General features: G+C 40.2%; 1 protein-coding gene across 1 annotated transcript in view; it reads right to left on the bottom strand.

The window, feature by feature from the left end:
- Positions 1-12,338, bottom strand: part of LOC150081798 (axotactin-like) — a 638,696-nt gene that overhangs the window by 207,860 nt on the left and 418,498 nt on the right. The window lies entirely within an intron of this gene.

The following is a 12,338-nucleotide window of genomic DNA, read 5'->3' as shown; positions in this document are numbered from 1 at the left end:
TCTGCACATCTATTCTACATCTGTCTTTTCTTAATTTGAATTTATGCCCCCTTAGGTTCGTAATCTGAACAAGTGGAAGGATCCCATCAGAATTCAGCGTGCTCAATCCATTCAAGGCCTTATATACCTCAATCAGATCACTGTGCAGGTGCCTAGTCTCCAGCCACTGCAATTTGCAGAACTTAAGCCTCTCTTGGTTAAGAGGATCCCTTCATTCCCCTCACCAATCTTGTTGCCCTTCTCTGTACCCGCTCAAGTAAATCTACATCCTTCCTAAAATGAGGTCTCCAGACCTGTACGCAGTACTCAAGGCGTGGCCTGACCACTGCCTTATACAGAGGGATAATCACCTCCTTTTCCCTGCTAGCAAAATTCCTATATATCATTGACAAAACCCCATGACCTGCCCTGGCAGCCTGTCTGCATTGCTCAGAGAACTTCATATCTGACTGCACAATTACTCCCAGGTCTTTTTCATTTTCTACCACCTTAAGTGTAGTACCACACAATTGGTACGTTTCTCTGGGGTTATTTCTACCCATATACAGTACTTTGCATTTGTCAGGTTAAACTTCAGTTGCCACTTCTTAGCCCATCTGCTCAACTTATCTAGATCCTGTTGCAGTAGAAGACTGCCATTACTGTCATTAACAACACTGCCAACCTTTTATCATCTGCAAACTTCGACATTAAGCCTGATATACCTTCATCAATATCATTGATAAATATACAAAACAACAGTGGACCTAACACCGAACCCTGTGGGACTCCACTAATAACATTAGTCCAAGAAGAGCAGCACCCATTGATTACCACCCTCTGTCTTCTCGCACTTAACCATCCTTTTATCCATTGTAGCAACTTACCCTTAATACCATTCTGCTCCAATTTGTACAATAGTCTTCCATGCGCAACAGTGTCAAAAGCTTTCCTGAAATCCAAATATATGATATCAAAATTGTTTTTTGCATCCAGTTCCTTTGTAACCACATCATAATATCCTATCAAATTTGTCAGACAAGACTTTCCCTTAACAAACCCATGCTGTGTCTGAATTATTGCTGCAGTCTTGTCTAGATGATCCTGCAATGTATCTTTAACCAGCGACTCCATTATTTTACCCGGAACAGAAGTTAAACTAACTGATCTGTAATTACTCGTGTCACCCTTCGATCCCCCTTTGTGAATTGGGGATACATTTGCACATCTCCAGTCCATGGGAACCTCCCCTGAGTCCAAGGATGCTCTCATAATTATGGCTAAGGGTTTGCTTAGTTGCCTTGCCGCCTCCTTTAATATAACTGGATAGATCCCATCCACCCCAGGTGCTTTTCTTACGTTTAACTTCAACAATTTGTCTTCCACTTTGCTCTCAGTTATTACAAGATCATTAAGCACCCTGCTACAATTTGATAACCTTCTGCCATTTTCAAACCTTAAAAATTCCTCACGTGTGAATGTAGATGCAAAATACTCATTCAGTTTGTTTGCTATCTGAGCAGGATCATCAACAGTCGAATCATCGATGTCAAGTGGACGAATCAGATTCATCCCCTTCCTTTTAGAGTTTATATAAGTAAAGAAATCCTTGCTGTTTTTCTTAGCATCTTTTGCCAAGGATTTCTCGTAATCTGCCTTCGCCTGCCGAACCTCCTTTGTGACCTGATTACAGATTAACTTATATCTGCCATAGGCTTCTGAGTCGCTTGATAATTTATATGCATCCCATGCATTTTTCTTCTCTGTTACAAGTCTCATTAGTTCATTTGACAACCATTTAGGCCTAAACCTTGAACAATATTTCTTAATAGGTATGAACCTTTTAGTAGCTTCCACGATTAATTCCTTGAATGCTTCCCACTTAGAATTTACTGTTGGTAACATCGTCAGTTGATCCCACTGTACAGAATTTAAAAACTGTCGGAGACCACTGTACTCGCTTTTACAGAAGCAAAAAACCCTTTCCTTTACCCCTGATGGTAATTAAATCTTTAAGTAAATCCCACGTTAGTACACTGTGATCACTGCCACCTAGTGGTTCTTTTATCTGCAAATTCCTAATACATGAATGATCACTGCTGATAACCAGATCAAGAGTATTACTTTCTCTGGTTGCCTCTCGAACATGATGCTGCAGAAAACAATCATCCAATAAATCCACAAAAGTCTGACTAGTGTGTGAGTGCCCAACCCACAAGTTCCAGTCAATATCTGGGAAGTTAAAATCACCCATTATAAGACATTCCGATTTACTAGCCCACTCTATTTCTCTGTACAATTGTTCATTGTACTCATTCGAGTCATTAGGCCTATAACACACTCCTACTCTAATTTTTGCTTTTGCTGTGCTTATGTCACACCAAACTGACTGAACAGTGCACTGTTCATCTATATCAACTGGATGCACGTCTTTTGATTTTATATTTTTCTTTATTAACAGCATAACACCTCCTCCCTTCCTATCCTGTCTATCCTTTCTGTACACATGGTACTCCCCAAATTCCAGTTCGGCATTCCTTATATCTGGGTGACACCACGTCTCTGATATCCCAACAATATCTGCCTTTGATGTCTTGACCAACATTTCAAATTCATCAAATTTATTTACTATACTTCTAGCATTGGTATACATGCAAGTATACATGCACCTATTCCTATTCCCAGCCACTCTAACACATCCCATATACCCACCTGTTTCACGATGACTGACATCCGTCCCTGAAACCCCCAACACCCCTCGCTCCAGGTCGCTACTTATTCTAATAGAAGTTGTGCAAGAATCACCTTCACCTCTGCCTACGGCTACTGTTAAACTATTAGTCCTTGTATCCCCCCAAGCTATCAGTTTTCCGAGCCACCTAACACTGCCACCTGTGATCGCTGCCACCCAGTGGGTCTTTTATCTGAGGTTCTTAATACACGAAGAACACTGCTAATAACAAGCTCTAGAATAATGCTTCCTCTTATTGCCTCTCTACCATGATGCTGTAGAAAACAGTCATCCAAGAAATTCAAAAAAGCCTTGCTAGTGTGAGTGAGTGAAAAACCCACAAATTCCAATCAACATCTGGAAAATTAAAATTCTTCATTATGAGACATTCTGATTTGAAGGCCCAGCATTGCACTCATTACCAAAGTCAACGGGATGCGCTACCTTAGATTTAATATGCTTCTTAACTAACAGCATAATCCCTCCACCCCCTCCTGTCCTATGTTCTTCTGTATACATTGAACTCTCATATTGAAATTCAGCACCACTTCTCTCTGAGTGACATCATGTTACCACTATTCCTACAATGTCTGTATTTAATGACTTAATGAGTACTTCAAATTCATCAAATTAGTTAACAATATTCCTAGTAGTGGATTAATAGGATGCATTACATAGCCACACAAGTTGGCCTTTGCAAATAATCCTGTCCTGCTTGTTAAGATCAACACCCAGGCTGTTTTGGAACAGTATGCCAATCTAGCCAGGATTAGCTGCCAGGTGTCACTTCGTGAAGACATAGACTTCTGTAGCTGCTGCAAGCCAATAAGTTTTCATTGAAATTTTATCGTATTTTTGATTAGTTAGCCTAATAATCTGTGTTTTACAAGTATGCTTAGTGGTGTTTGTCAGCTTATTTTTTTTAATTTAGCTAGAGATTTTGCCAAAAAACACCGCTACTCCTACCACTATTGTAGCGGTGTTTTTGGCAGGAATCTTGTAATGTAACCAGTAGCTCAAAAGAGTAGTAAGGTTTAAATTGTAAGAAATAAGCATTTTTAAGGGTTTAATCACCTTTTGGGGATATATCTGTTGTATTTTTTCATTAGTTAACATATTAATTTGTGTTTTACAAAAAGATTAAATAGGCTTATTAGCATTCATTAGGTTTGTTTTGGTTTTTAGGAGCATTAGCAACTAAGGCCATATTGCTCCGGGGATATGCGGTGGTCATTCCCTGACCTTTCTGTATCCTCCATATTTGGTGGTCACGGGCTTGAACCCCAGTCTAATCAAGAAGCATGTGCTACGCACTGCTGCTCCTGCCCACCTGGCTACGGAGGCACCGCATTCGTAAGTGTATTTTTTTAAAATTTAACTAGTGACTTTGTAAGTTACAACACTACTCTCACTGCTATCATATTGCTGTTAGGGTTGAATATTGCAGCATAATCAGTAACGCAGAAGAATAGCAGCATTTTAATTGAAATAAATAAGTATTTTGAAGTTTTAATCACTTTTTTGGGCATACATCTTTTGTATTTAGCTAAGGATATAACTAATTTAGAATTGTGAATGTTACGGTATAGCATAACTTGATAAAGTATATCTCGAATTCGAAAGCTAAGGTATAACGTAAAACTATATAGTGGAATACATATTACTGCATTAGCTTAGTATAATATTGTATAGTCAAGTATAGTATAGTAAATTAATCAATTAAATTTATTAACCTTATTAATTTTCATTGTTAATTAATTACATTTAAATAGAAATCATGCCCAAACTAGAGCAGCAAATCAATGTGTACAAAGAAGCGGGAGTGCTGTGGCTCAGGGGAGAACTCAAGGGGGCGATTCTCCAATGCATCACAGCTAAAAAAAATGTGCAACTTGTGAATTGCTTGAAGACCTTTCTGGGACGGGGTATGATGTTGCCATGGGGGATGCTTTGTGTGCTCGATGTAAGCAGCGTGAAGAAGTTAGGCACCAACTCACTGTAGTTATGGGCCTTTATGAGGACAGGGTAGATGCCTCAAAGGACTTAAATTGGGAGACACATCAGACTCTCAGATGTACATATCAATGCTCATCAGGCAATGCAGCGGCAGCCTTCAGGGCAGAATGCATTGGTTCCACAGGAGCTGGTTATTGTTAATGACTCTATTGTCAGGGAGATGGAAATATATTGCGCATACCTCGACCAGGGTATGTCTGCTAGGGGCAAAAGTTTATGATTTATAGAGAAGATATGATCTATTAAGGGCATAAAGGATGATATTATTGTACACGTCGGCATTGATGACCTTAAGAGTAAGAGATTTACATAACAAGTACAGGTCAATGTTGAAAAAAAGTTGTGAGTTAGAGTTAAATTTGAAATTGTCTGCAATTCTGCCCAGACACGATAGGAGGGAGTATATGATGAGAACCTTGTCGATCAATTCGGCCCTGGAGAGATTGTGCAAAGCTCACGGAGTAGAATTTTTTTCAGTGTGGTCTGTGCTTGTTAACAGAAGAGATTGTTTATATAGGGATGGAATACACTTAAATAGAAAGGTTGCAAGAATATTTGCTAATGCTATCGAGGCACTGTAAGGTCGGTCGGAAAACAGCTAGCTTGGGAGGATTCACAGGCTAATAGATTAAGTGTAGCCACAGGGAAAGGTGAAAGTAATTCTTGTACTGCTTCTATTGGAATGAGCAGCAGCCTACAAAGCGAGGTACTGGGGATTTCAAGGGCAGCTGGAAGTCATCATGGAACAAGTAAATACATGGATTGTGTTAAGGTAACTAAGAGTAAGAATAGGTGTATGAATACTTGCATGTACACCAAAGCTAGAGGTATAGTAAATAAATATGATGAATTTGAAGTGCTGGTCAAGACAGCAAAAGTGAATATTGTTGGGATATCAGAGATGTGGTGCTACAGGCATATAAGCAGTGCAGAATTGGAATTTGGAGAATACAATGTGTACAGAAAGGACAGACAGGATAGGAAGGGAGGAGAGATTATGCTGGTAGTTAAGAAACATAAAATCTAAGGCATCAAAATGACATTGGTGGACAATGCATGTCAATGTTGAATAAGTGTTTGACATAAGTCAGTCTAGGAAAGGGAAAATGAGAGTAGGTGTGTGTTATTGGCCTAATGAATCCGATGACTATAATGAGCAACTGTGCAGAGAAACTGAGTGGGCCAATAAATCAGAATGTCTTATAATGGGGGATTTTAACTTTCCAGATAATGACTAGAACTTGTGGATTGGTCACTCACACACTAGCAAGACTTTTGTGGATTTATTGGATGACTGTTTTCTATAGTAACATGTTCGAGAGGCAAACAGAGGGAGTAATACTCTTGATCTGATTATCAGCAGTGATTCTTCATGCATTAAGAATGTGCAGATAAAGGAACCACTAAGTGGCAGTCATCATGTATTGATGTGGGATTTACTTAAAAATGTAACTATCATCAGGAGTAAGGTTTGTTTGTGTTTGGTTTTTAAGAGCATTAGCAACTAAGGCCATATAGCTCTGGGATATGCGGTAGTCATTCCCTGACCTTTCCACATCCTCCGTATTTGGTAGTGACGGGCTCGAACCCCGGTCTAATCAAGAAGCGTGTGCTACGCACTGCTGCTCCTTCCCACCTGGCTATGGAGGCACCTCAGCAGTAAGGGGAAGGGTTTTTGCTTTCATAAAGGTGACTACAGTGGTCTCAGAGGGGTTTTAAATTCTATACATTGGGATCAATTGATGATGTTACCAATGGTGAACTCTAAATGGGAAGCATTCAAGGACTTAATCTTGGAGGGTACCAGGCTTTTCATACCAACTTACAAATACTCTTTAAGGTTTAAGTCTAAATAGATATCAGATGAATTAATGTGGCTCATGGCAGAGAAGAAAAATCCATGTGATGCATATAAATTATCAGGCAACACAGAAGCCTATGGCAGATAAATATAAGTTAGTCTGTAATCGTCACAAATGAGGCAAAGGCAGATTATGAGAAATTCTTGGAAAGGATGGAAAGAAAAAGAACAAAGAGTTCTTTACTTTTGTAAACTCTAGAAGGAAAGGGATGAATCAGATCAGTCCACTTAACACTGATGGTTTGACTACTGATGATCATGCTCAGGTAGCTGATAAACTGAAGGAGTATTCTGCATCTACAGTCGCACATGAGGAGTTATTCAAGGAGGAGAATACCAGAAGTTTATCAATCTCTAACAAGACACTAAGTGATTTTGTAATAATTGAGAGCAAAGTGGAGGAGAAATTATTAAAGTTAAACATAAGAAAGGCACCTGGGATGGATGGGATCTATTCGGTTATAATAAAGGAGGCAGCAAAGGAAGTAAGAAAACCCTTAGCCATAATTATGAAAGCTTTTTTGGACTCAGGGGAGGTGCCCATGGACTGGAGATGTCCAAATGTGTCCCTAATTCACAAAGGGGGATCAAAGGGTGACACGGGTAATTACAGACCTGTTAGTCTAACTTCTGTTCCAGGGAAAATAATAGTCTCTGGTTAAGGAAGCAATGGAGGATCATCTAAACAAGACTGCAGTTATAGTTCAGACACAGAATCGGTTTGTTAAGGGGAAGTCTTCTCTGACAAATTTGATTGGATACTATGATGTGGTCACAAAGGAACTGGATGCAAAAAATAATTTTGATATACTTGGATTTTAGGAAAGGTTTTGATACTGTGACACATGGAAGATTATTGTTCAAATTTGAGCACTATGGCATTTAGCATTAGCATTAGCATTAGTAGAGGCATACGATGCAAGAAAGCAAGCTTATTCAGCATCAGCCCAAAAAAAAAAAAAAAAAAACCCTCTCCCATTTCACCCCTCCGTTCGTTCGAAATACCTGTCCAGTTGAGCTTTAAATTTGTTTAGGCTATCAACTTCAACAACAAGTGATGGAAGTCGGTTCCACCAACCAACCACCCGCTGGCCAAAGGCAAATTTCCGCACATCTATCCGACATCCGTCCTTCCTCAATTTGAATTTATGCCCTCTGAGGTGATTATTCTGAGAAAGATGAAGAATCCCATTGGCATTGAGCATGCTCAAACCATTCAAGGCCTTATACACCTCTATCAGATCACCTCGCCGGTGCCTAGTCTCCAGACTCTGTAATTTGCAAAACTTAAGCCTTTCTTCGTAAGAGCAACCCTTTGTTCCATTTACTAATCTTGTTGCCCTTCTCTGTACCCGTTCCAGCAGCTCTACATCCTTCTTGAAATGAGGCCTCCAGACCTGTATACAGTACTCAAGATGTGGCCTAACCATTGCCTTATACAAGGGAATAATCACCTCCTTATCCCTGCTAGAAAAATTCCTGTATATCATTGACAAGACACCATGAGCTACTCTTGCAGCTCGTCTGCACTGCTCAGAGAACTTCATATCTCCCTGCACAATTACCCCCAGGTCCTTTTCATTCTCCACCACTGTCAGTGTGGTACCGCAGAGTTGATACGTTGCTCTGGGGTTACTGTTTCCCATATGCAGTACTTTACATTTGTCAATGTTAAACTTCATTTGCCACCTCTCAGCCCATCTGTTCAACCTTTCCAGATCCTGTTGCAGCAGCATAGCGTCAGTAGTGTCCTTGACGACCCTGCCAACCTTTGTATCATCTGCAAACTTGGACATTAAACTTGATATCCCATCATCAATATCATTCATAAACACCGAAAACAACAACGGACCCAACACTGAACCTTGAGGAACTCCACTAATAACATTAGTCCACGTTGAGCAGTGTCCATTGATTACCACTCTCTGTCTTCTGCCACTCAACCATCCCCTTATCCATAGCAGCAATTTGCCTCCAATGCCACACTGCTCCAATTTGTGCAGCAGTCTTCCATGTGCAACAGTATCAAAAGCCTTTCTAAGATCCAAATATATAATATCAAAGTTATTCCCTGCATCCAGTTCTTTTGTGACTACATCATAGTATCCAATCAAATTGGTCAGGCAAGACCTGCCCTTAACAAAACCATGCTGCATCTGAGCTATAACTGAATTCTTGTCTAGATGATCCTGCAGTGCTTCTTTAACCAGTGCCTCCATTAATTTACCTGGAACAGAAGTTAAACTAACAGGTCTATAATTACTTGTGTCAGCCTTTGATCCTCCTTTGTGAATTGGGGTTACATTTGCACATCTCCAGTCTATGGGTACCTCCCCTGAGTCCAAAGAAGCTCTCATAATTATGGCTAGGGGTTTGCATACTTCCTTTGCTGCCTCCTTTAATATAACTGGATAGATCCCATCCACCCCAGGTGCCTTTTTTATGTTTATCCTCAACAATCTCTCCTCCACTTTCCTCTCAGTTATTACAAAATCATCCAGCTCACTGCCAATGTTTACTTTACCTACATCATTCTCCTTCCTGAATAACTCCTCATGCGTGAATGTAGATGCAAAATACTCGTTTAGATTGTTAGCCACCTGAGCAGGATCCTCAACTGTTGAACCATCAATATCCAGTGGACCAATCTGATTCATCCCTTTCCTTCTCGAGTTCAAGTATGTAAAGAACTCTTTTCTGTTTTTCTTTGCATCCTTTGCCAAGGATTTTTCGTAGTCTGCCTTTGCCTGCCTAATCTCCTTTGTGACTTGGTTACAGACCAACTTATATCTATCATAGGCTTCCATGTCACCCATTAATTTATATGTATCCCATGCATTTTTCTTCTCTGCCACATGTCTCATTAGTTCATCTGACAACCATTTAGGCCTAAACCTTGAACAATATTTCTTAGTTGGTATGTAAAGCCTGGTAGCCTCCAAGATTAGTTCCTTGAATGCTTCCCATTTTGAGTTTGCTGTTGGTAACATCATCAGTTGGTCCCACTGTATAGAATTTAAATACTGTCTCAGACCATCATAGTCGCCTTTACGAAAACAAAAACCCTTCCCTTTACCTCTGATGGTAGTTACCTCCTTGAGTAAATCCCACTTCAACACACTGTGATCACTGCCACCTAGTGGTTCATTTATCTGCAGGTTCTTAATGCATGAAGAGTCACTACTGATAATCAGATCAAGAGTATTGCTCCCTCTTGTTGCCTCACGAACATGCTGGTGTAGAAAACAATCATCCAATAAATCCACAAAAGCCTTGCTAGTGTGCGAGTGACCAACCCACAAATTCCAGTCAATATCTGGGAAATTAAAATCCCCCATTATAAGACTCTCTGATTTACTGGCCCACTCTATTTCCCTGTACAATATCTTATTATACTCATCAGAGTCATTAGGCCTATAGCACACTCCTACTCTCAATTTTGATTTCCCTATGCTTATGTCACACCAAACTGATTCGGCACTGCCCTGTCCATCGATGTCGACTGGCTTCACTTCCTTGGACTTTATGTGTTTCTTAATTAATAGCATAACCCCTCCTCCCCTCCTGTGCTGTCTATCCTTTCTATACACATTGTATTCCCCAAATTCCAGTTCCGCATTACTTATATCTGTGTGACACCACGTCTCTGATATCCCAACAATATCTGCCTTTGATGTTTTGAGCAATACCTCAAATTCATCAAATTTATTTACCAAACTCCTAGCATTGGTGTACACGCAGGTATACATGCACCTGTTTCTATTCTTAGCTACCCTAACACAACCCATGTGTTTACTTGTAACGCAATGACTACCAGCAGTCTCTGAAATATCCTGCATCTTGTTTTTCAGACTTCTGCTCATTTCAATAGAAGCAGTGCAAGAATCACTTCCACCTCTGCCAGTGGCTACTGTTAATCTATTAGTCCTTGTATCCCCCCCAACTAGCAGTTTTCCGACCCACCTAACACTGCCTCGACAGCATCAGCAAAAATTCTTGCACCCTTTCTATTTAAGTGTATCCCATCCCTGTAGAAGCAATCTCTCCTGTTAACAAGTACAGTCCAGGCTGAAAAAAATTCTACCCCTTGAGCCTTGCACAATCCCTCCAGGGCCGAATTGATCGACAAGGCTCTCATCATATACTCTAGGGCAAGGGCATTAAGGGCAAGTTGCTACAATGGATAAAAGGAAGGTTGAGTGGGACAATACAGAGTGTGGTTATTCAATGTACACTGCTTTTCATGGACTAATGCTATTAGTGGAGTTCTCCAGGGTTCTGGGTTGGGTCTATTGTTGTTTTTGGTATTTATCAATGATATTGATGAAGGTATATCAGGATTAATCTCTAAGTTTGCAGATGATACGAAGGTTGGCATGGTTCTTAATGACAGTAATGATAGTATGTTACTGCACAGGATCTGGAAAAGTTGAGTAGATGGGTTGAGAGGTGGCAACTGAAGTTTAACATTGACAAATATAAAGTACTACATATGGGTAGCAGTAATCCCAGTAACGTATCAACTGGGTGGTACTACACTCAGGGTAGTGGAGAATGAAAAGGGTCTGAGGGTAATTGTGCAATCAGATATGAAGTTTTCTGAGCAGTGCAAAAAGGCTGCAATAGTAGCTCACGGTGTCTTGTCAATGATATACAGGAATTTTGCTAGCTGAGATAAGGGGGGGGGGGTGATTGTCCCCTTGTATAAGGCAATGGTCAGGCCACACCTTGAGTACTGTATACATGTCTGGAGGCCTCATTTTAGGAAAGATGTAGAACTGCTGGAACAAGTACAGAGAAGGGCAACAAAATTGGTGAGTGGAACAAAGGGCTGGTGTTACCAAGAAAGGCTTAAATCCTGCAAATTGCAGCTTCTGGAGACTAGGCACCTCTAATTGAGATATATGGCTTTGAATGGATTGAACAAGTCAATGCTAATGGGATTCTTCCTCTTGCTCGGATTACTCACCTGAGGGGCAATAAATTCAAATTGAGGAAAGACAATTGTAGAATAGATGTGTGGAAATTCATCTTTAGCCAGCAGGTGATTGATAGTTGGAACAAACTTCCATCTGCTGTAGTGGAGGTCAGCAACTTAAATAAGTTCAAGGCAGAACTAAACAAACATTTGGAGTGAATGGATGGATGAAATAGGAAGGGTGTTTTTTTTTTTTTTTGGCTGATGTATATAAGCTTGTTTTTTTTTGCATCATATGCCCTACTAATGCTAATGCAAGCAATCAACTCTCTCCAGTAATGGGCAAATACACATAAATCACTGAATCTCAATTATTGGTTCATTAAACTCCTGCTGATCACAGCTGCCCAAATTATTCACTGTACGATTCCTTTCGTCTCAAAGGAGGGACTTGTGCAACATCCATTCCGATATTCGGGTCAGAGACTTGGTAATTTGGAATCTCCTCTTTTCAAACTTCTCGGGCTTAAAATCTCTTTTCCTCATTATGTCAAATTCATCTGGTGTCTCTACTGTTCTTCCAACTCCATTAATCACTTGGAGTTCTGACTTCACTCTTTGCAACTTGACTTTCTCCAGTCCAACTTTCCTAACAGTGAGGTAATTTTCCTTGGTGATTTTAATTTTCACAACTGCAGCTGGCTTCTGTTTTCTAGTCAAACCGACCCAGCTGGTCGAGTTGCTGAGGCTTTTGCAATTACTAATGACCTCGCACAGATTGTTCAATTAACTACCAGAATACCGGACAATCCTAACCATACAGCCAACATTCT

This window comes from Mastigoproctus giganteus, chromosome 8 (genome assembly GCF_048544385.1).
Source record: "Mastigoproctus giganteus isolate SK-2022 chromosome 8, ASM4854438v1, whole genome shotgun sequence".
Lineage (NCBI taxonomy): Eukaryota > Metazoa > Arthropoda > Arachnida > Uropygi > Thelyphonidae > Mastigoproctus > Mastigoproctus giganteus.
The sequence above is the reverse complement of the archived record's forward strand: the minus strand, read 5'-3'. Positions and strand labels throughout refer to the sequence as shown.